Consider the following 26,371-nt stretch of genomic DNA (forward strand, 5'->3'; position numbering starts at 1 on the left):
CGCTCTATAGCCTAGATTGTTTAACGCAGAGCTAGTTAACTTGGCATACATATACTTTGGACAGTAGGAATGTGAAGCAAAGCTTTTTTGGGAATTTTTAAAATGGAATTTCAATTTTAAAAGAAGCAAAGTTTTGAAGTTTCTTTTCTATAACTTCCGAAAATATTACAGTACAAAAAAAAATGATTTTTACATCAACTTAAAATTTAATTTGATTTTTCAATGATACTAACTTGATATTCGTACAAAGTTTTTCTGAATTTTATCAGACTTTTAAATATATTTATTTGTTTAATTTTCAACAATAGTTCATTGTTGAAAACATTGTTGTTCAAAAATTCATTCCGTTTTCATTGTTTCATCAAATATTGAATCACATGATTTTCTTCCATTGTTGAAAGCTGAAGAAGCATTCATTCTGTTTAATATTTATTTAATTTAATAGGAATAAGAAAGTGAAATTGCAATATCATGTAATTTAAAAAGGCGAACTAGATATTTAAGTTTTTTGCAGTGCTGTGATGTTATGGGACTGATTTGCCTTTGAAAGATCCATGTAATCAATGAACAGAGCGTATGCAAAACAATTAAAATGGCACGGCTTTAAGACTTGACACTTTGCCGGAATTATAGACATAAAAAATATATCTAAAGGATTTAACTGGAATTAAATGTAACCAATATCTCGGACGAACCAGCTGGTCGCCAAATGTGGTTAGTCACAAATTATTTTTCTTCTTTTTATTAGTTGATAATATTATGTTCATTTAGTTTATTTAGTTATTAAATAATATTCAGCACACAATATAGATCAATATTTTATAACTATACTTTATATTTTTGGCAATTTATTTCATTTAGTAACTTATTCAATCAACTTGCCTGATCCCCCCTCCCTTAGTCCAACGGCCCTAGTCAAAAATCCACCACTCATTGTCATGGTAGCAATTTGTTGCCAATGCCTCATTACTTTTCAATGTTAGTTAAGAATACAGCCAGAACGTATATTTTTCCGAATCTACTTCTTCTTTTCTATGTCAAGCCTCAATTCACTAGACCAGATGGCCATTTTTATTTTTACAATGACTAAGCCAATATATAAGAGGAGGGAAATGTGAGAAGGCTTCCTTAACATTTTACACAAACGAGGATTTACCAGAGGACATCGAAGAATGTTCCTGGTAATAATAATCTGTATGTTCCAAACAATCTTACTTTGAACAGGTACGATTTCCTTGCTCAATTCAAAAACTAAAACCAAGGAAGAAGAGGTTTTAAACCTAGGCTGAACCCTGCGATCTTTACCCACCTGCAAAATAACCCCTTGTCATCAATCAGCCATTTAACCGGATATAACTTAACCTGACCCATCTTAACAGCGACGTGGCAATTGGAAACGATGTCTCTGATGCCAGTCTTAGTGGTTTCCATGGAAACAATATCTTTGTGTTGCACTAATATACATATGGAGAGTTACATCTGTTACTTCATTTCATAAATTCATTCAGAAGGAGTGTTAAGACAGTGAATAAATCTTTTTAATAAAAATATATCAATAAAAGATCATAGCAATAGACAAAAAAAAAAAAAGCAAATAATACTTCTTAGAGTAAACGTATTTCATGAAATCTGAAGGGTCAAGTCTCGTTAAAGAGATTTGACTTTAAGGAAATAAATTTTTAAATTCTTTAAAAAATTTTATTCTTTAGATTCTTAAAAAAAATTTAAGTAATTCTTCTTGTATAAAAGTCAATAATCAGAAGTCATAATAATTACGTCAGCAGTAAAGGCAAAGAATAATCAATACAACCATTCAGCTAGATTGTTTGGGTTGCCAAGTTGGCGAGTTACTTACTCTGCTGCACCAGAAAGATGATCCCATACTTGCAATGTATTTAATTATTGGCTCCAAAACAACGACGTTGCAGTAGATAAAACGGTAGATCAAGTTTTTATAATTTGATTATTTTTTATATAACCTAAAAATTAAACAATTTAGAATTAAGATCACTAATTTTACTATTATTTTTCAGTCGATAAGTAATAATTCTGCAAAAGATCCTTTTCAAATTCTGAAGTCTGTGATATTATCAGATATATTTAAGCATATGATTATAAGGTTACGTTCTTGGAAACACAGTTTGAGAAAAACAGTAAAGTCAATAAAAACAAATAAGATGACGACCAGTTGCTACCCTTTCTATTAATAGCATAAATTTAATAATATCAACTATTTTGGCATACTGTATCTTATCATGTCAAATGAATGTACTGTTTTGATTACAATTTCTCAGTAAATATAAAGCATTGTTGCTGTGCGTGTAAAATGACGAAATTGGTCCAGCTATTGAAGTTGTGGGTTGTGGGGAGATTTTATTTTGTGATATTTCTGGAAATTGGATGATGGATATCATTATTGTCATATCCAGAAGTCATGAAATTTCAAATGAAATTCCAATTAGCGAAATCGAAAAAATTATTCGGCTTGTAGAAGTCCGTTAAATTTTTTTTGTACTCATAGAGAGAAAATTCTCTTAAAAATTTGATATTCTCTTAAAAATTTAATATATGATAGACCATAGTTGATAATTTATTTAGGAATCATGACTTTTCATCTCTATTTCAATTGATTATAAAAACGTGGGGGTCTCTGTATTGGTTGTGTAGTCTGTGTTTACGGGACAAAATGTTACGCCCATATCTATCACAAATGTATTTTAATAGGTAAAAGCAGGTACCTAGAAGCAATTTTTTGAAATTTTAATTAGAATTTTTTATTAAAAGTTAAGCAACATTTTAGAATTTTTCTGTGACTCCCCACCCCCCCGAAAATATGATAGCATAAAACTGATTTTTGTACCATATCAAAGTTGTAAAGCATCAAAGATTTTTTGTTAATTCATATGAATTTAATCATCATGCAAAACTTTCCTGAATTTTGCCATTTTACAATTTTTTTTTTTTTTTTTTTTTTGCATAATTTTCAACAATAGGTCATTGTAGAACTGAAATTTATACAATTTTATTGTTTCATGAAATATTTAATCGCGTGAATATTTTTCATTGTTGAAAGCTCAGGAAAAAAGATTTAATTTAATATATGTATAGTTTACATGGGGAATACGGAAATGAAGTTACGTTACCGCAATAGTTACAAGATAGATTAACAGCATTATTGCGGATTTAATAGCTGTATGGTGGCTTGGTACAGATTAGGAAGGTTCGTGCACATGATGAAGAGGACATGAGTAAGATTATTAACATAACATGATTTGAATATATGCGAACATTTGATGCTTAAAACTAGTTTGTTGATGAAATCATGGGCATGAAGTGCATAAGAAATTTAATTAAAATTCAGTATCGTCAATATTTCCAACTAGCCGATTAATCACAGAATACAAAAAAAATTTGAGATGAAATTGGTGAAATTGTATTTGTAGCAAAAGCTAGGAGACTGGTTCTTTGTTTTTTATTTATTTTTAAAGATATCGATTAATTGAAACTTTTATAACAAAATAAAGTGCTTAATACTATATATGGTACTCGAATTTACAAATGATAAAAAGCAATGAAATAACCGTATAATAATAGACTTCAAGGTATAGTGTTAGTCAGTAATTTATTAAAATGGGTCATTTAACAAATATATTGGGCACATATCTATTTTTATTGCTAAATTATAGACATAATTGACCTCTTAGTAATTTAATATAGATAGCCAATTAATTATGTAAGCTTATAATTAAGCTAATCAATTCAATTAATTATGAACTGTTCAAGCAAATTCATTAATGAAGGAATAATTATTTGATTTTAAGCCAGAATGATTTATTTTTAGTTAATTATTTCAAGGTGTAATATAACTAACTCAATCGGCGCTTACAGCAAATGAAATAATTCAAGTTGTAAATGCACTGAATTATTTAATTATTTTCTTGCCAAATCAATTAATAAACTTTTAATATTTCAATATTAATAGCTAATTAGTTATAAACATTTATTATTCAGTTAAACTCATTCGAATTATTTATGGCAACAAATCCTTTGAATAATTGTTTTTAGTTTTAGCAAAATTAAATCTCAAATCTAAATAGCAAATCGAAACTATCAACACCGAAAAAAAATGACATATTTTATGTTAAAGACACAGTAATTAATTCTTAGCTTTTGAATAACAAATAAGAAAAAATCATTTAAAAAAAGTGTCAGTATTACGTTTAAAAAATTGCTCGATTAAAATGTCAGTTCTGTTGGTTTGGATCATTATTCACTTATGAGCTGACTTAATTATGCAGAAATCCAGCGAATGGAATGATATGCATTTTTTGTTATTTTTCCGCGAAAAACTGGTATCCATGGAAACCACATTTTATCCATCTTTATGCTTTGCCAACATTAAAACATCAGTTGCAGCTTTTCTGATCATTAGTTAAATAGGGACTAACTTAATTATAAAGTGATGAATGCTGTGGAAGAAATGACATACATTCTTTCTTCAGAGAACTTTAAAAATGAATGGTAATAAGGAATTCGGAAATATAATGATTCTTTAAACGGGCTACAAATGAGTAATTTCTAATGATTTCATCATGGTTGAAATTATATTGTGAAATATTTAACACCTTTTGATACGCAATTACTACAGTGAAAGTTAAAGTCAATGGGTCACACCATTTTCCTACTCTTCTTATAAAACGCAAAAGAGAAGTAATGTGTTTTTTCTCCTTGGAATTTTTTACAGTTATTTTCTCTGTACAGAGTTTTGTAAGATAATTTAAATTCCTTTAAAATTTTCTATTTGTTGAAATTTTTATTGAATTTCTCTTGAATCATTAAAATATATTATTTTAGTTCTTTCTCTAAGATTTGCTCATTTCCGCTGTTAATGCTTATATAAACAAAAATGAATTTCCCAAATTTTCAAAGACGGGATGACAAAGTGAAGTTATGAAACCAAACTGAAGGTAATAACCCAAATATATAACCAAATTAAGTTTGACAGCAGTTTATTCACTTTTAAATAATTTGACTCAAATTACATTACGAAAGTAAATTGTGGGCAATAATCTATCAAATTCATGTTAATTATTAAATTCTATTTGCTCGCCACTCATTCATTTTTGGAACTTCAATTACATTTATATTTTGAAATTAAATAGATAATAATCCATTAAAATCTTGTAAATTTCCAAATTAGGCTTTCGAATCAGTTATTTCTGAATATTCAGAGAAAATATATTTTCCTTCACCTATATTCTAAAATAAAATGTAAGAAACAGGATGGATCAAAATTTACTACGAGTAATGAAATCAACTATATTGCAAAATTCTTATTATTTCTTATTAATTTCGTATTTATTTGAAATTTTTCTTTCTAGACTTTCCCTCATATTTTCAGAATCTGGTTTATTTTTTGTTTAGCTTTGTCTTTTAGTGAAAAGATCAGAATTCGCAATTTGGAACTGCACTCTTCTATTTAAGGAATATGATTCGAAATTCTATACTAATCCCCAACTTTGGTACCAATCATATAGCAATTTTTATAGCTCGTTTCAATTTTGAGTTATCATCGGTATGATGAAAGACACAATGATGGATTTTTGTCCAAAATTTATAAACATATTATATAAAATCATGTACCAAAATTAATTCATTTCGCTCATTAAATTTTTACTTTCTCATATTTGAAGTATAGAAAAAGTACCGCAATCGTGAAAAAATTTGAATTGCAGATTTCGAAGAATCTCCACATTTTAGACTTCCTGAGTTCGAAAAGCACATTTTTACTATTATGTCTATCTGTTTGTGACAAAGGTAACTCAAAATAGCATTTATCCAGACGAATGAAATTTGGTTTATAGTTTTAATATCAAATGTGTAGATTTCTATGAAATTTTGTGCAAAATCCCTTCAGAGGAAGTCTGTCTGTTCGGCTGTTCGAATATAAGAATGAAGAGAAAATAATGTAACATTACCCATTTCCCAGTACAGATAAGACATTTACAGCCAGCTGTGTCGTCGCTGTTACTTACTAAACTCCTCGAGATAGCCAGATGGTGGATCTTTTCACCTGTGTGGTCTCGTAGCTGTTCATTAGCGATTACAGTGAAAGACCACATGTGGGAATTCCTCATCCAAGAGATATTGAGAGTACCGTCAAAGAGAAAGGGGTGTCCAAATATCTGGATGCTAAATGTTTCTCATTGTGAGAGGACTATGATAACTCTGTGTTCCAGAATAGTCAGTTATGAAAGGTGCATCACACAAAGGACCTTCCCACGACCAACTGGCGCTGCTGAGAAAGCATATCGCTGAATTCCGATTGGCCGAAAGAGAGCTCAAATGACCAATGTAAATTAAGAGGCGGAGATTGTCGCCGAAATAAAGTGCGGAGATTTATTTTTAGGAGGAGAAAAAACGAATTGCAGGCAGACTGTTGGATTACACCCACGAGTTCGGAGTCCGAGAACCAACTGAGTTTCAAGAAAACCTTCGACTTCGACTGTTGTGTCTCCTACTACAGGTGTAAATAACTATTTATTTTACCAAGATTAGAACAAGTTGTTCTTTTGTATATATAGGGCTGTAAAATAAAGAATTGTCTGGAAATTCTGCTTCGTTATTTGATCAGTCTAGATCAAGACATTACAATCTGGATCGCTCTACAAAAAAGAGCGTGATACTACTTATCGAAAGCAAAGCTGTATTTTTCAGTCAAAATCTACAGAAATCTTCACTGAATCTATCTACAGCCAAAATTTTACAAAGATTTCTAAAGAGCTTCCAGTATTTCTTAATTTTCAGCAGTTTCGAAATGACACTTAAAACTTCATTTTGATCAGTCTTCCCACTCTACAAGTACTACGCCACCTCAATATAAGGCTGTCCATCCCACAACCGGATTTAAAGTTCCTATTTTATAAACGTCAATCTTTGATGGAATCAGGCTTCGTACCTGCAATTCTTCGTTAATAAAACTGAGATTTTGTCTACCTACAAACTAAACGTGATTTAGAAATAAATATCTTTTAAAACTTTTACAAAGAGGTGGTCAGAGCCTTCACAGTTGAGATAATTACAAAATCTTGGCTTATTTTTTTAACCCTTTAAAGGGCCATTTTTTTCTAGTCATATCATATTAAAATATTTTTAGGCTTGAAATTAGAATAAGAAATGGGATTCATTTTACTTATTAGATAAATTTAATTTGATTAATTAATAATTAAATAACAAATCAAGACAATTCATTTTGATTGAGATAAAGAACTGAAGCATATAAATTTCTGTCTTTCTAAAAACATTTGTCAGAACTTATGCCAACCTACAAAATTTCATACAAAAATTGATAAATTTGGGGGGAAGCATACTTCCCACGGCCCTAGAAAGGGTTAAATAGTTGAGCCTCCTTCAACATGGTATTCTTTTGATAACACAGTACAAAACATTAAAGTAGTTCTTCTATACAAAAGTCATGATTGTTTAGTTTAGGTGTAAAAAATATTTATGAAGAATGGGATGTACTCATATGTTTGAATTAACATTAAAATTTAATTTTAAGCAAATCTGGAGAATATTTTAAATTGACTTGCCACATAATTGTACAAATTGAATTTTGTGATTGATTTTTCATATATTTTTTGATATGCAAGAAGTTTGAAGTTTTTCTCGTTTTAGTATTCTTGTTTACAAGCGCTGTTTTTATATTATTGTAATTGTCAAATAAATATCAATTATTACAAATTAAATTTTGATTTTTTTAGCAGTGGTGGCACCTGATTGTCAGTTTGAAAACATTCCACAATTTAATAGATTAATATAAAATAAAGCTGTTTTTAATTAAATTGTCTTTTTTCGAGCTCATAACGATGGAATTTAGCAAACAATTTTTTTCACTCATTTCCTGATTTGCTTCTACTCTAAAATCTGATAAATGTTATCTCTTTCTGATGGTATAAAAATTTTAATATTTTTTTAGAAAATACTTATCAATTAATCAAGTTTTTTTAATTAAATTGTTATGGCATATGAAAGACACCATATTTTGTCAGTGTGAGGAATTTCAGTGAAAAAGGATATATTATGAAATTTATTAGTAGAACATTATAAAAGTGTAAATTTTAAGAACCTGCTTTTAAATAGGTCCTGCTAATCAATAAAAATTCGAAAATAATTCATTTCTTTCTTTATTCTTTTATAATTTTTTTCGTTTATTTATTTAAAAAAAATTGAAGATTGAAAATAAAAATGCAAAAACTTGAAGCCTTAAAAATAATACGACGAAATGTATAATTCTAGCGAATATTTAAAAACAATTGCCCCTCTTTTTCTACCCCTGTCTGAAATTATCTACCAATTATCCCAATTACAAACGATTGTATTGTCCATGTCAGAAATGATAAAAAGAAAATAAATTGAAGCGCAATGCATATGGAAGCTTAAATTTGTTTTATATACATAATAAATGTCTGTGTGACTTCCCTTGGTCACGTGAGCAGCATTCATATGATACCTCCTTTTTACGATCGACAATGAGAACAATGTCGAAGCTATTAATTCTCAATCTAATAATTACATGTATGTTCTGAATATAATTATTAAAACCTTTCTAAATTAATTCTCATATCTTCATTATTTTAGGATATATCATAGACTTTACCTTAACACTCCCATCGTATGTAACAAAGAACCAACTCCATATGATATAGAAAATGCTTTACATGATAGTGTCAGCGACAACTGAAGGGTAATTGTAACAAATTCAGGACTTGATCTAAACTGGCAGTCTGGATCTAAAATGAATCAATGATCTACAGTTTTGGCGTATAGATCATAAATACCGAAATTCATGCGTTTTCCTTTTTAACTTTTCCCGTCTGCATGCTCGTAAAAAAGCAAACTGATTTAGTCGTTGTAAGATTTAGCAGAATTTTTGGAACATATAGTGCATCTTGGAATATGAATTTTGGAACAAAGCCTCTTCGCTCTGACCGATTGAATCCAAAATTTGACATTGATCTATATTTTTGGCGTAAAAATCATAAACGCCAAATTTGCGTGCGTGGTGTGGAAGTTGGAAAGAGGAGTGCTAGCTCAAGTTTCGTCCACGTCATCTGACCGAAGTTCAAAATTACAAAGTGCATCCCAAAATAGCCCTAGTGTTGCTTTAAAAAACGAGACTTTACTATAACTAAACTAAACATCAAAATTGGTACTTTTTCATTTTTGAAGTATCTTGTATATGCGCATACGAATAAGCAGACAACATGTTGAAGATTCGTGGAATATTTGTAATGTATTATACATTTTGAATTTTAGAACAATACCTCTTCGAGTCGACCGATTGGATTCCAAAATCTGACACTGATGAACATTTTTAGTGCAAGGACCATAAACAAAATTCCTACTCTTTTGAAGTCAGCGCGTTCCAATGTGCAGGAATAGGCTGACTGGTACAATCAATGGATGAAAGATTTGGTTTAAAATTTTGTAGGGTGTTATAATTATGGTAAAAAAAAATCCATAGGTGAAATTTTATTTTTCTAGACCATTGTTTATATATATCTTAATATATATAAATTACGTGTTACGTTGTTTGTCCGCGATGGACTCCTAAACTACTTAACCGATTTTAATCAAATTTGCACACCGTGTGCAGTTTGATCTAACTTAAAAGATAGGATAGCCCTTTTTTTGAATTTTTAATTAGAATTTTAATTATTAATTAAAAACTAACTTTCCCGCCAAAAAAATCTTTTCATTTTCCCCACCGCCAAATGAGTACGGCTTCAGTTTTTTTTCCCAACAGACATGATTATTTGAAACGATTCTATTTATTTTCTTAATGTTTGATGCATTTAAAATTAAACATTATTAATGAATCGACCTTTCGGATTCATTCTTAAGTACATTTGAATTAAAATAAAACAGAATAAAGGAAATTAAAAATATCTAATCTGCATAGCGTTACCCCAACTGGCATAGAAAAATTCACGCATTTGCGTTACCGTAATTGGCGTTGAAAATTCACGCATGCGCATTGTGTTCCGATTGTTTACATCAATTTTCAACGGAAACGGAATGGATTTAAATTATTTTTAGGTTAGTTGCATGCTTTTGTAATTAAATTGTATTTATGTTAGTTATATATTTTTTGTATACGCTTATAGTTTTAAGCACATCGTTTTTTAAGTAGTTTTTTTTAACCTGTTTTCAACCGATTATTTTAAACGATTCGTTTTATTTTCTTAGTGTTTGATGCATTTAAAATTAAACATTGTTCATTAATCGTTCTGGTCATGATGAATCTGATAACATTTTGTTGACAAATTCTTGAAATATTTCATAAATTAGGAAAGATATTCTTTAGTGCCCATAAAGTTTAAACGCTCATTGACTGTTTTCAGTAATCATATTACAAAAAAATACTTTGTTTCAGTAAAAAATATTATTATATTAATTGCAGATTAATCCTTACCACTTTAATTTATAGTATAAATTCTACGAAAACTAACAGAAAATTAGAGAGATGCATATTACGTTATGATTGAAGACGTTTATAATATTATGAATGAATTATATGACTATCAAAATTTGTTTTAAAATATTTTGATGAAGAAGCTATTAAAGTAGGAATTGCATAAAATATTTAATTATTAAAATTTTAACGAACATTGAGATTGGCGAACCGGCTGGTCGCCAAAGGCGGCTAGTATATATATATATTATGGTGCTCCGCATATACAGGAATGGAAAAGCAGACAAATTTCCTTTAGAACGATTTTGTTTAAAAATCAACACAATTTTAATACAAAAATCACAATATATTTTTCATTAGTCTAGGTCTTTGCACTTTGTCTTACTCTCAAATATGCATTTAGACATAATTCCAAAAATGCATATTTTTGAATTCAGAGATATTTAAAACATAGAAAGCCATCAGTATATTTGATTTTTTTTAATGATTGTAATATTTTCTCATTCTATTTTTAATAACACAATAAAATAATTATGAACTATATTCTCAAGAGCCTGCATGCAGTCTCTGGAAATGCAAGCATGTTGTAAAGAATCCAGTTTCCCTGTTTTCCCCCGAGTTTTATATCTAATTTTCACTGGATATACGCCTAACAGGCAAAACTTGAGCAAGGATATAATCAGGTAGCAACTTTTTCCAGTTTTCAAAACAAAATCCGGAAACTTGATGCAAGTAAAGGTTTCTGACTACAACATTAATTGCTTCTAATTTAAGCCCCTAGCTACAAAAAGTTAATTAAAAATGCACATGTTTTGCATTATAGTTAAATTAATACATTATGCATCAAAGCTTGCAAAACTCACAGTCACCACTACACATTTACCTTCAGGAAACATCTGGATTTTGGTTGGTTTTTGCTGGAAAAGGTTGGGCTGTGTTTCAGTTAAACTTGTTCAAAAGGTGTTTTGCAGATCAACTTTGAACTAGTCGGGTTAAGACTAATCTGTTTCTTTAGCATCATGTGACCTCACCTCAGCCTTTCCTCAGTAATTATTTGAAGCACGTTCCTCGAAAGGCTTGTTTAGCTTAAAGTTAAATAAGGTGTGGGTGGAGGAGTGAATCCCTTGATTATAGTGACTCTTGAACTTTAAAATGTTACAATACAAATCATGGTCTCTTTTTAACATGGTAATGACTTCATGCTGGGTATGCTTGCGATATGTCTGATGCAAAGATCGTATTTCTACAGAGCAAACCATAGGGCCTAGAGCTAACCAAATCTAGCACATAATTTGCTCTTTGATTGGAAATGCTCAATAAAAATGATTTTTTTCATAATTTTAAGTTTAAAATCAATTGAATTTATTTATTTTTGATAAATTTGAAGTGTAATATCGCATCAAAACAATTTTATATCTCTTTAAAGCTCAAAAAATTAGATTTTTGGTGAAATTGTGGTGAATAGCATATAAGCCAGTTAACAACTACACTACACGAGCATATGCTTTTGTATTCTGGTTATGTTACTGGACTGCGAACAACAAGGTCCCAGGTTCTATCCTCGCGCATCACAATCCGCTAAATTGGTGACCCGGACGTGATTTGAACACACAATCTTATTTCCATATGAATGGATAAAAACGACAAATATATTAGATCAAACACTATTATACAATAGCAAACAGCAATAAAATAAATAGAAATAATATTAATTCGGTTTGATGACATTACCGGGAGTCAATTTCAAACAAGTAATCAAACATGGATATTCTTCAGTGAGAGGCCTGATTTTCATCCAAAAATGGACCCCTCGTAACATGGAAGCCCCAATAAATTGAAGATTTGTAACTATATGAATCAATAAAAAATATAAAAACACAATAAATTATTAACAATTAAGAAATTCAGATAGAAAATCTGCCAATCTAGACAAACAAGTTGAAATCTCCAATCCTTAAACATCCTTTGTACAGTTACTAAAAAGAAAAGAATGGTAAAAAGAAAGTAGGAATGATGTATACAGTTTAGAATAGTTATATTAACGTCCCGCTGTAAAGCAAACCTAGGGCTATTTTGGGACGGACCTCGTCATTTTGAACCGCGGTCAGATGACGAGGACGACACCTGAGCTGGCACCCCCCTCTCCACACCACACCAGCTGGAGGACGCTTGGCATGCCGGATTTAACGTGCAACAGGCACCCTTACACGACTGTTCTTCGGTGGAATCGGGTCTCGAACCTGATTGGAACCCTACGGCTAACAAGTCGAGACCTTACCACCAGGCAACCGCAGCCTCCAATGGTATATGCAGTTCATACAATTTACTACTGCTACAGTTTTATTAGAACAGACATCTGCAAGAACTAATGTTTACTCTCGGATTCAGAAACCCTATGTGCTTTTGCGCATGCGTCAATAGGCTTTTATCTCATAAAAAAAGGACGAAAGAAAAGATGAAAGAAGATGTATACATTTACCAATGCAGGGAGCTCAGATTATTCACAGAATTAGAAGGCGTAATAAACGATCATCTTTTTGCATATCTTTAGCGACTACAATCGTCGAAAAGCGCTAGTCACAGAATTCTGAATATCATTTCATAACATTAATCCAGAAATTCAAATGTTTTGCTCTCAAAGATTTGTAAATGGAATATTTAATCCAAGCATGGTTCTCTTAATAACAATCGTGAAATAATCTCACCAAAATGCTAATCCAACAAATTAAGTATTGCTTTCTCATTTCTTCAAATGGATCATGTATCCCAAGCAATAAACATTCATAATAAACATAAATTAATTTTAAATTGAGGAGTTAATCTAATAAAGGAAATGCCTTGCATTGATAGACCTCCAAATAATATATTTTACTCTTATATTACAACCACTAAATAAAAGCAAGAAAATTATAGATTTTCTCAGCTTTCACACACACACACACACACAAAAAAAAAATGCATCCAAATAAAAAAAAATTCGGCAAATTATGTCCTTGCTTCTAATTAGGAGCTCGTAAAGATTCAAAATTAACTCTAACAGGTGGGAAATATTTGAATTAAAGTTAAATTTCAAAATAGAGAATGATCAATTAGAAATGTTTTCTTTAGTCAACCAAAACTTTTTCTTCATTTTCACATTTAATTTAAAATAAACACGAATATTAATAAAAAAAGCACATAATAATTCTGAAAGAACACCGAATGAATTATGAACAATACAATTGAACCATAAAAGAATTCTGAAAGCTACTCTAAGTTGTTGAATGACGCTAATAAAGATGGGGATTTTTTTTGTTGTTGTTGTTTTACAACTCGGATTGATAATGAAATAAGCATAAAAAAGAAAAGTGCAAAGTAATAAGATTAAGTTTCTCTTCTTAGCACAACCGTCATGTAATTAAAAGCGGAACGATAATACGACGAATCAATTGCATATCTTTCTCGGAATTTCAAATGAAACTAGATATATTATTCATCTATAACTATCAAATGATTTAAAACAAATTCTTAATGCAACAAACCAAATACCCTGCTTTCACAGATCTTTAAATGGTATATGCAACCCAGAAATGGTAAACATTAGTAAACATGGTACATTTCAACTAGCGCACTGATATTTCTTCGTATTTTCCATAGAAATTCAATTTTCAAACCAGCGGAAATCCCCATCGAAACTTTCTCGCATGTTCTGCAATAAAGATCTTATCCTCCTTTCCCAGCACAAAATTATGGACCTTGGTTAATGGACCTGGGCCTCAAATGCCTAGCATGGAATTGGTGAACAACAGTTACGAAATACAGATTTTTTTTGTGAATTTAACATTTTTACTGAATCTACCAAATGAATATGTATTTTGGAGGCCTTTTTCCCGACCGACTGAAACAAAAATTTGATAGGGAACAAGCGTTAATCACAAAATAACATTCTGAATTTCATTGATTTATGGTGTTTACATATATGCGTAAATACAGATGGACAGACGGTCAAAGTTTTGGCAGATTTGATTCAAAATTTGATAATCTACATTTCAGATGCTAAACCAGTTTGCCATCTAGTTCTTTATGTTTTGTAGTTAAACGAGTTCATTTGTATTCAAACAGCTAACTAAATGTACTTCCTCTCAATGGATTTCTTTCACAATTTGACAGAAATCTACAAATTTGCTCTCATATCAAATTCCACCCGTCTAACTCAAATATCAAAGAGTTATCGTTATTCACAAACAAACAGACAGACAGACAGACAGACATAATGCCAAAAATGTATTTTTCAAAATCTGGGAAGTCAGAAACATGGAAATTCGTCAAAACTTCCGAGTTCAATTTTTTTGACGATTTTACTATTTTTCTCTATATTTTGAGAGAGTAAAAGTGTAGCACTTGCATAAATATTTCAAAAAAATTCGTTAACACAAACAAATAAAGTCATTTATAAAACTCAGAAACATGTACATTTTGCGTGACATCACCTCAATATTCAAAGTTTTACTTTGAGTCAAAACTGAGTACTGAGTTAATGACTCATTGCCTAATTTTATAGTTTGCATTTTTACTATATTCTCTATACTTTGTATACGAGTGAGTAAAAGTGTGTTACTCACATAAATATTCTATAAAAATTCAGTAACGCAAACAAAATCATTCATAAAACTGTAAAACGTGTACTGCTACCTTCATGCACATTTTGCATTACATCACCCTCAATATTCATACTTACTACCCAGTCGAAACAAGTGCTGAGTTAATGACTCATTGCCTAATTTTATAGTTTGCATTTTTGCTATATTCTCTATACTTTGTATACGAGTGAGTAAAAGTGTGTTACTCACATAAATATTCTATAAAAATTTAGTAACGCAAACAAAATCATTCATAAAACTCTAAAACGTGTATTGCTACCTTCATGCACATTTTGACTTACATCACCTCAATATTCAGAATTTTACTACCGAGTCAAAACAAGTGCTGAATTAATGACTCATTGCCTAATTTTACAGTGTTTCACGTTTACGCACGTCAGTCCTCTCGTCCTTGATCTTGTGAATGACTCACACCCACTGTTCTCATCCAACGACACTATCTCTATGCGAATCTCGTACTCTCCGGTTGTCATCACACCGATTGAATAAAGAAGCACAATAAGTAAATAAATAAAACTCTCGTAGCTTTCGGGAAACCCTTGATAAATGCAAAGAGCGGAGGTGTCTTATGTCAATCGCCCACGAATTTTCACTTTCATGAATGGGCTAGGAGGAAGTCAGTTACTTGGCCAATGATTGCTTTGATGCCTTTCTCTGTTTGCCTTTCTGTTTCTTGTTTGTTCTGCTACAGATAGCAGAATGGGGTCTAGATAGGAAGAGGATTGGAACGTTTTCAAGTCATTCAACTTCCATGTTTTCGTTAAAAATAAAAAATAAAAAGAATTTGTGGGTTTAAACATCTTTAGCAGGTGAAATGAATCCTTTGTTCCCACGTACTAAATCATCAGTGTTCTTGGTCAGATTGATTCGGTTTTCCAAATAGCCAATACATTTTACCACTCTTAAAATAATTCATCTTGAGAAAACTATATTAATTGGAGAATATATTGATCCTAGAAGTAAAACTAACCATACTAGTACCAGATCCATCTAGGTCAAGGTTGTACTTCTTCTAGGTACTCTACTTCATGGAAGTTTCTTCATTGGTTATTGTTCTCCTAGATATATCAGAATGGTGTCTAGATATGAGGAGGATTCAAGCGTTTTTAAGTCATTCAACTTCCATCTTTCAGTTAAAAAAATCAGAATCTGTGGGTTTGTGCAATTTCAACAGGTGAAATTAATGTTTTGTTTCCAAAAGAAAACATAGGAAGTCAGCAATCTTCCAGGTCAGATTGACTCTGTTTTTCAAATATTAATAAAATAAATTATTCTAAACATGATAAAATTTATCTTGGAAACACTACATTAATCGGTAATTATTCTGATTCTAGAAATGAAGTTAACCACACTAGTACATGTGATCTTAAAAGATTCATACAGTTCAAAGTTGTAACTCTATTTCTTGGAAGTTTCTTCATTGCTATTTTCCTAGAGATAGCAGACTGGTGTCTAGATTAGAAGAGGGTTTAGATGTTTTTAGGTCATTCAACTTCCATTTTTCCGTTAAAAAATCAGAATCTGTGGATTTGTGCAATTTCAACAGGTGAAATTAATCCTATGTTTCCAAAAGAAAGCATACGAAATCATTGGAGTTCTAGATCAGATTAATGCCATGTTTTTCAAATAATTAATAAAATAAATTATTCTAAACATGATAAAATTTATCTAGGAAAAGCTACATTAATCGGTAAATATTCTGATTCTAGAAGTGAAGTTAACCACACTAGTGCTAGTGATCTTAAAAGATTCATACAGTTCCAGGTTGTAACTTTATTTCTTGGAAATTTCTTCATTGCTATTGTTTTCCTAGGGATAGCAGACTGGTGTCTAGATTAGAAGAGGATTTAGATGTTTTTAAGTCATTCAACTTCCATTTTTCCATTAAAAAAAATCAGAATCTGTGGATTTGTGCAATTTTAACAGGTGAAATTAATCCTATGTTTCCAAAAGAAAGCATACGAAATCAATGGAGTTCTAGATCAGATTGATGCCATGTTTTTCAAATAATCAATAAACTTTATCTTATTTAGAAAATTAATAATATTAATGAACTTTATCTTATTATTACTTTATCTCCGAAAAGCTAGATTAAGCGGTAAATATTCTGATTCTAGAAGTGAAACTAAGCAAGCTAGTACCAATGAACTTAAAGATCCATCTAGGTCAAGGTTGTAGCTCTATTTCATAGAAGTTTGGTTGGTAACTGATGCAACATAAAAGTCAGATTTTACATAAAGGTCTTCCACTGAAACCGCTAGATCAAAACCTGGGGTTTGATCCGGAACTCGGGGAGACGTGTGTGGTGGTAACTGAATGTTCACCGCAACTGTTGTATGAAATATGTATGGAAATTTATTCAAAAATATTTTGCTGAGGGATTAAACAGAAAAGCAGAAAAGAATGAAGCATCATGAAAAAGAAGTCAGATATTATTTCAACGCATTCGTTGTATTCAGAGTGAAAAGCTTTTATAAGTAACAGAAAATAGGTGAGAGTTTTGAATTGGAAGAAAATAAATGTTACGAAAATAAGCAAATAAAAAGCATTGAAAGCATTTTTTAGTTGATTTAAATATTAATGATTCTATTCTAAGAAATATTATAATTTCAATCGTCTGGGAGAGAGTATCAGTGAGGTTCCTACGAAGTCAAATGCTGAAGAAAAAATAGGAGCATAAATAAGCCAAGCTTTTTTTTTTAATTTATACAATTGAAAAAAAAAAACCTAGACAAAGTCATATGTGATTTTTCTAGTGATAAAATTTTACAGAAATTGGAAGACTTTATTGATGAGTGAAAGTATGCCTTATAAACTACAATAACATTAAAATGAAATGAAGAGGCCATTTGCATTACAAAAGACTTGCATGATAAACTAAGTTCAGTGCTGGAACTTGAAAATGTCAAGGGAGGGGGATGGAGGTTGACCTTAACCATCAATGCAAAGCCTTAATGTTCCACTTCTAAGGGTCTCGGGTTCTACAGTCGATCTACTGCGATAGAATCCTCAACTACGCTAGAGTCACCAGCTTTTTTTTATGTTTGTAAAATGATCTCTCCGAGCTCCCTCTTGCCATTCTCTTCTCTCTCACATTTTTACCATTCACTCTTCTTATTATATTTTTCGTCGAAGAAAATATCGTATGGTTTTTGGTAACGTAATATACGCATTTCTCAGGAAAGAAGTGGTATCCTCATATTTGCTTAGAAAAGGAGACCAGATTACACATGTGTCTAGAATGGATCATGCACCCTGGAAAGGGAGATAGCAAAACACAATCTACCCGAGGGTTTAGAAAGGAGGACAGTTCGTACATGTGGACAGAACTACAGTACAAAACGAGCTTTAAAAAACACTGGTTCAGAAAGACATACAGTTCACATATGATCATAGAAAGGAAATTTGCTCTTAAAAGGAAACAATCCACATACACGCTCAGAAAGATACAGAGTCGACATATGTGATCTTTGCCTATGTGCCCAAAAAGGAAGACAGTCCCTTCATGTGCCCAAAAAGGAACACGGTCCCTTCATGAGCCCAGAGAGGAACACAGTCTTCTCATGAGCCCAGAGAGGAACACAGTCTTCTCATGAGCCCAGAGAGGAACACAGTCCGCTCATGAGCCCAGAGAGGAACACAGTCCGCTCATGAGCCCAGAGAGGAACACAGTCCGCTCATGAGCCCAGAGAGGAACACAGTCCGCTCATGAGCCCAGAGAGGAACAAAGTCCGCTCATGAGCCCAGAGAGGAACTAAGTCCGCTCATGAGCCCAGAGAGGAACACAATCCGCTCATGAGCCCAGAGAGGAACACAATCCGCTCATGCAACCAGAGAGGAACACAGGCCTTTCCTGCGTCTAAAAGAGAAGTAATGTCCTAAACAAAAGCACATTCCACTTAAGGATCTAGAAAAGAATAATTGTATTAACTAATATTCTATACATGATCTAAAATGACACAAAATCCACATACAAGTCTAAAATAAAACACCTCATCAATATGAAATTACGAGGGCCATCCCCAAATGGTCCTTCGTGCTATTTCAAAAATAGTCATTAAAATGATTAAATTAAACTTTGTTTCTTGTGGTACATGTACATATGTCAGCATCTTAAAAGAACGTATATTAGTTCAAGAACAGAAGGGTTGTCACAATCTTCTAACGAATTCTGGTATGAATGTCAGAATGATTTGGCATCATGAACTGACGGTAACTTAACATTACCCTAGAAAGGCCTGAAGGATACATCTTCCATAATGGATGGGAAAGGTGTTTTCGAACACCCGGTTAAATGTTTCCGTTCAGCCCATTCACCTCGGAAGAATGACCGCATAGATGGACCGTGAATCACCAGTGCATTAACTTACTTAGAAGATCACTGTAAGTTGTTCTTGAAGCAGCTAGTTTTAAAAAGTACAGTCTCGATATGCCACATTTTCAAATGAAAAAGCCTGTCGTATTAAATTCACTTATGCAAAAAATTCCATTGATACATAAAGGAACTATTTAAGCAAATAAGAAGTCATTTATATGTAATAATTTAAATTCATTAATAAAATGTAAATGAAGTAATTAAAGCCTGATAAACAATTGAAAATAATTAAAACAAATGCCCAATTAACATAATTAAAAAATATCAAAAAAATTGCATGATTACAAATATTTACTTATTTTTATTATTATTAATTTAAATATATAAACATATAACAACTAAAAACTTATAATTTTTAAGTGATTAATAAATGAAATGATTATTACAAAATTGGATGTATTAATGACAATCTATACGATAATCGCTACCATGATTCTAACAAATAGATTTGTAATAGTATTAATTTAATGTAATTATTGGTAAGTGTTATAATTTCATTTATCGCCAATTTTACATATAAATAATCATTAAATATTGAAAACGTAAGAATATTAAAGACAAATATTATAATACTTCTTTTATTTGAAAGTATTTAAATTTCTTTAAATTTGCATGGGATGCTTTATATATATATATAATATATATATATAATGAGTTTCATATTGTTTCTTATTTATTAATTATTATATTTGGTTTTATTTTTCAACTATAGTAATCACCTGTCTACAATAAAAAATAATTTTAATCAAGTGATACAAAAATACAGTAACTAGTTTTTACAAAAGTTGACACAAAAGGTTTATACACTAGTTAATATAAAATGTAATAACTAGTTTTAATTTCCAAGGTAAAAAAAAAGCTGTACTTGCTAAAAAGCCCCCAAAAATTTGTCGCTGTATACATTTATTATTAGAATATTTTGAGTACTTATTTATTCTACATTCATTTCAGCATCTGAAAATTCGTAGTAATTGTAAAAACTCCTACAGTCTTCGGTTTGTATTAGAAAATGCATGAACAATAATATTTTAGAGGTTCCTGCATAATTTAAAACAATTTTTTACAATTTCATTAAAATGTGATATATTTTCTTTTACGTTTTGAACTAGTTGTAAAGTATTGCAAGTTGGAAATGTAACTTGAATACCAGCCACCCAAGTTAAAAACAATTCAGGTGTTGCTGACAATGGGTTATTAAGGTTATACTTGTGTCTAGGGTTTCAGCATTTAGCTGAAGAATAATGAAATAGTTTTTTCTTTAACCCATTCTCTGTTGGGATTAAAAAGACGAAAATTTTCCATTACAGCCTGGTTGTTTTATTTTTTGGATATGATACCAACTGACAAAGAAATAAACTGTAACGGAGGAGGAGGGAGTGAAAAGCTTTTTCAAAGTGCTGATTATTTGTATTAACATTTTGAATCTTATATATATTGTTTCTAAATCATTTTTGTACAAACTTTTTAGAAAAATGTTTTTATAAAAAAAACGTTTTTATTGTTTTATAAAATAAACTATCTGCGCGTATAGAATTTTGTATAAATTATCATAAATTAATAATAAACAACCATTAAAAACTGTACATTAAATATATTCGGATTCATACATTTTTCCAAAACTTTTTGAACGTCTACCATAAGACAAATATACTTGAACTTACATTTTATTGTGGAGGTTTTGTCGCAGGTAAACTTGGGGGATTGATTAGAAAATGATATGAAGAAAATGATTATGGTTTTTCCCGCTTCACTGAAAGCAGATAATGAATTCTCAATAATTATTTTATTTGCTTATATGCTTTATCTTCAAAACAGCATACAAAACCATAAAGATATAAATTTAAAAAAAAGTCGCATTTATTTTGCGTAATTTTTTTGTTTATAAAATGTAAAATTTAAAGCAAAATTATTTGACACTCGCAAAATATATGACGAAATATAATTAAATCTTGCATTAAAATGTGAAGTCTTTTCTTTAAAAATTCAGGTGACACAAGAATCTTTAGTAAACAAATTTTAACTGCGCATGCGCGAAATATAAAAAAATTCGACCATCTAAAATTTTTACATGGTTGAAATTTAAAGACAATTCACCCAACCATTTTGCAGAAATTCAGAAAAAAAATGCTTAAATCCGAAAATATCCAGATATGTTTGATCATATAATGTATTTGAAACGTGGGGTTCAAGTAAGAAAACAGAACATCATATGTTTGTATCCAGAGTCAGTGTAAAGTTTCTTAATTCTCTTAACGAAACAAATATTAATTAACCCTAAAACAATTAAAAATTGCGCATTTACTGCAGTATAAAACCTGCATTATACTTTTTATATATTCATATGCACAGCCGAACATAATATTGAAAAATTTGATTTTAAAATGTACTGCATTTTTTAAATTAAAGAATCATGTAAGTGTGAAAAAGGGGGGAAAATAGCATCAGTAACCTGTATTTTAGACATCAATAATACATTAGCACTTAAATTACATTTACCATTATTGTTAAATATATATTTCGATTCAATAATTATGGAAGCGAACTTAAAATAATAATATTGAAAAATTGCAGCTTCATTAGATGGACAGGAGTTTCCAGGCGATCGTCTAAGGACGCCTAACGGTAAAACCGGCCCTGTTTGTAACGCCTGATTCAAGTACAAAAAAAATCGTGTCGTCACAGTGTTATATATGTGACGCTCATATTAAAAAGATTAAATGATAATAACTGCAAAATGAAATCTTGTCACATGCGAACTCTATGCATCTCTGTTTATACAAGGTATTTCTATATACATGGTATAAATCAGGCATACATAAGCAAGTCATTCTCTTAATGGAAGTAGTATCATAAAATAAAGGATGACAACATTAGAGTCTTTACAAGGGTATACATCTGATAAATAATACGATTCAAATTGATTGGAATAAAAATTTACTACAGCATAATAAAAATTCGAGAATAAAAACATTTCACTTCTTCACATTAAACTAGATTGTAAGATGGTAAACAAAATGTATTAGCAACAACAAACCTTTCGCGTACTTTAAGTATGTGTTCTAAGAATTTCCATTGAAAGTAAGAGAATTTTTACATGCTTTTATCTAACTGTATGCTTTGAATGCTGTGCTATAGTACTGGATTGTTGTTCTATTGTAAACTGATACTCATTAAATCTGTATTACATATTTTATATAGTATTTTCTTTATCAATTACTTAATTTGCAGAAAAAGAACTACATATAAAGTTCCTCTTTAGTTTGAATTGTGGCTTATATCCTACTGGAAGAAGTTGCCAGTTTCTGTATACCTGCATTATACTTAAATTTTAACTCAGGGGAAACTAACTTATTCTTAACCTGACTTACACTTAATTCATTCATTCAGTTTTTGTCATTTAAGATGTCTCTATGCCGAGTGCAAACCTCTTGAAAAATTAACTGAAAACCTTTGACCACAAACAAATTAAAATTCTCATCCCGAAAGAAAATTCTAGAAATGAAATCTTAATAAATTCTAATAAACAGAAAAACGTGAGATAAATATTAGATAAGAAATGAAAAATGATATTTACGTTTAAATCTTAACAGATCTAGATCGTAATGGAAGTTTTAAAAATTTAATGTATTTTTCTTTCTCGCCTTCGTAAACTAAGATTAATTTCAATACCATTTCCGAAATTAATGAAACAACATTCTCCAAAACATGTCAGGAATGATTTCAAAAAACGTTAGAGAGAAAACGTTATCTAACATATCTGAAGAAACAAAAAAAGAAGAAAGTAAAGTAGGTCAAAGCAAAGTCATCATTAGCGAAAAACTTCACATAATTTTGTACAATTAAACATTTATCATTAAAAACTCATCTGTCAAAGAATTAAAAACTATCCATTATTCCAAATAATGCGAGAACTTGCATAACAGCTTTTGTTTAAGATCTTCCGTTCTAACTTGAGCAAAGTACCATCTCATTTAAATACAGCAACAAAATAGACAGAAATTCTTGTTCGGGAATTATTTTTCCCGCCTTTTTCTCGTGGATCCTGTTACGTGGGCGTTTTGCACTGTTACCTTGTGACGTTAGTTGTCTATTGACGTCACATTGACGTCACGGAAGGGAGGCACACACCCTTTCTATGCCTCAAGGTGGTCACCTGCACATTCCCGCCTTCACCTCAAGGCATTTGTAAAATTCTACTGGGGTGCATATTTTGTTCGGTGCAACTTTACTACGGAATATTACAACTGCGGTTTTGGAAGATGCTTGGTAAAAAAAAGTGCAAAAAATTATAGGTTTAACCATGCTCGAGAGACAAGTTATGGGATCTCCGTAGTTTCACTTGAGGTTAAAATGGAAATAACAATGTCTTTCCGGCGTTTAAATCTTGTTTTATTAATTCGAAGCATAATTAATTATGCCTTTCTTGGAGGTGTTACAGACATTACCAAGAGGTCAGTGATCGAATTACTGCCAATCAGTGGTTTTTATTTGAACCAGCACGTGATGCTTAGTAATCTATACGAGAAATTGTCTTAAAAAATATCACTTAAGGGCAAATATTTACAATTTAAATTCAGCATGTGTTGCAGTGCAGCAATTAGTAGGGATTTTCCTAACACTCAGTATAGATTGATGACAAGAATCTACAAGATAATTCAGATCGAGCAATTCTTTTGAACTGCTCCAGAAGATAAATATTCTCCATAACAGATTCCATGTCAAACCTGGAATCTGTTTATGACAATTTTGATAGCAGCACATTCCTATAGGCTCATATTTTATCCTTTACAGTGTGTTTTTTGCATCTTCTTTTTGTATTATGTACGAGTGAATTCGTACAAAGAAGGTTCATAGGTAGAGCCGAACTGAACCAGAAGCAAATTATTGGGTTGCAACCATCCCTATGATAATTACAGCTGTGACAGCTAATCAGCGGACTGAATTCTTTATTCCAGCTACTCTTTCACATCAGATTTAACTACAAATATTTGACTTCTAGCTTACTATTGTAATGAATAATATAATCAGAATGTGAGGGTTTTATATTCAGAGAAAATAAATATAAAAATTCACTCCAAATCTCATTGGTATTCACAGAAAATAAAATATTTTCAGAATTAAAAAAATTATTTCTCTTACCAGCAACCCCCTCCCCTCCCTGGGATTCAGTCTCTCATGACCCTCCCAATGAGAAGTATCATTATAAAATTATCATCAGAAACTAGAGATGTTCACAGTCCATTGGAAATTGTCATTCCACCTTAGTTTGTACATAAGTAGCATCTTTAAAATGACATAACAGTAATGAGATAATTGTTTTATAAAGTTTTATCTGCACATTGCCTTGCTTTGTAATATGAATTCACGCCCTTTTTCCTCCTGGAAGATGATTATTAAATCCAAAAACAGTGCAGTGAACATGATATGGATGGTGTCAGCTTTAAGAGACACCATAGTATTGTATACAAATGCATAAAGAAACTTTGGAGACTTTTAAGCAGATGCAACTAACTGAAGGGAATGCAAGATGAAAGATTAAAATCGGAAAGAAAATTTTTTAAACGATACTTCCAACAGTCCCATGTTACAAATGCCATCAAAATACCATTCATATCATTTTTTTCAATCATATATCAAAATCAAAATTTTGTTTGAAATTTCTGCTTTTAAAATTATTGAGAATTAAAACTTCTTTTAAAGAAGTTTGCGGAATAATTTTTTATTCAGTTCTTTTATTTCATTACATTCTTTTAATTCCTTTTTTTCATTTTAATAACTTGTAAATTAATAGTGGTGTGACAAGCGTAACTTGACAAAGAACTTTGTCATACTACCGGAAAAGCCTTGGGAAAGATAATCCTCTAGCCCATCCCCTCCCATCGTTTACTACCCTATATAATGAATAATTACGAACGTTAGTCAACTGACTGATGATGCCATTCATAAGCTTAATGATATTAAAATTTCACACTACTGCCTTCCTTTTTTCTGATACCAAAAAAAATTTGTCATCTTTTTGGTAGATATGAATATCTTTTTTTTTTTTGCCTTTTTTTTGTGCATATGATTATGAAAAAAATTGTCATTCTTTTTGATTGATATGAATATCCAATTTTTTGCCATCTTTTTTTTTTTTACATATGAATATGAAAAAAAAAAAATTGTCATTCTTTTTGGTACATGAATATCCATTTTTTGCCATTTTTTTTTCTTTACACGTGATTATGAAAACAAAGTTGCCATCTTTTTTGTGTGTGTTATGTGAATATGAAAAAGAAAAAAATTGTCACTCTTCCTTATATAATTCTATTATGGGAAAAAAAAAATACCATCTCTTCCGGGCCATGAAAAAAATACCATTTCTGCTGTTAATATAATTATTTAAAAAAAATTGCCGTTCTTTCCGTCTGGAAAAATTTTAAATAAAGTTTTTCGTTTTTTAAAAAGAATTTTTTTTTAAAGTTAATGTAGAAAACAACCACAGCTTTTAAAATTACTTTGTTTTTACTGTATAAATACAATATTAAATCTGTACCCGAAATATTTTAAAATCAAATTAATTAATAAAATTTTGGCTTCCCAATTCCCAAAAACAATGGAATAAGAAGCCCTTATTAGTCGATCCATACTTAATATTTGTTCTTTGATTACTTGCAATTTAAATTCATAATTTTTTCCATTTATTGATGTGAATAATCTTTCGTTTTCATGTATTTCAAAATATTTTTACAAAAAAAAAATTTAGTTTTAGGTGCACATTAATTTCATCTGCAGTTCTAAGTTACAAATCCGACATAGACATAAATTAATAACTTACCGAAACATCCGCCATCTTTTCCAAAAAAATACATCCAAAATAGTCTCCATTCTAAAGAGCAA

At 30.6% G+C, this 26,371-nt stretch overlaps 1 protein-coding gene across 1 annotated transcript in view; it reads right to left on the bottom strand.

Moving 5' to 3' along the window:
* LOC129981413 (fos-related antigen 2-like) overlaps positions 1 to 26,371 on the bottom strand; it is a 120,117-nt gene extending 93,746 nt beyond the window's left edge. Inside the window, exon 1 of the mRNA XM_056092252.1 lies at positions 26,310 to 26,371. The gene's annotated coding sequence lies outside the window, so the exon portion shown is untranslated. The remainder of the gene's footprint in view (positions 1 to 26,309) is intronic.

Source organism: Argiope bruennichi, chromosome 8, assembly GCF_947563725.1.
Source record: "Argiope bruennichi chromosome 8, qqArgBrue1.1, whole genome shotgun sequence".
NCBI classification, from domain to species: Eukaryota; Metazoa; Arthropoda; class Arachnida; order Araneae; family Araneidae; genus Argiope; species Argiope bruennichi.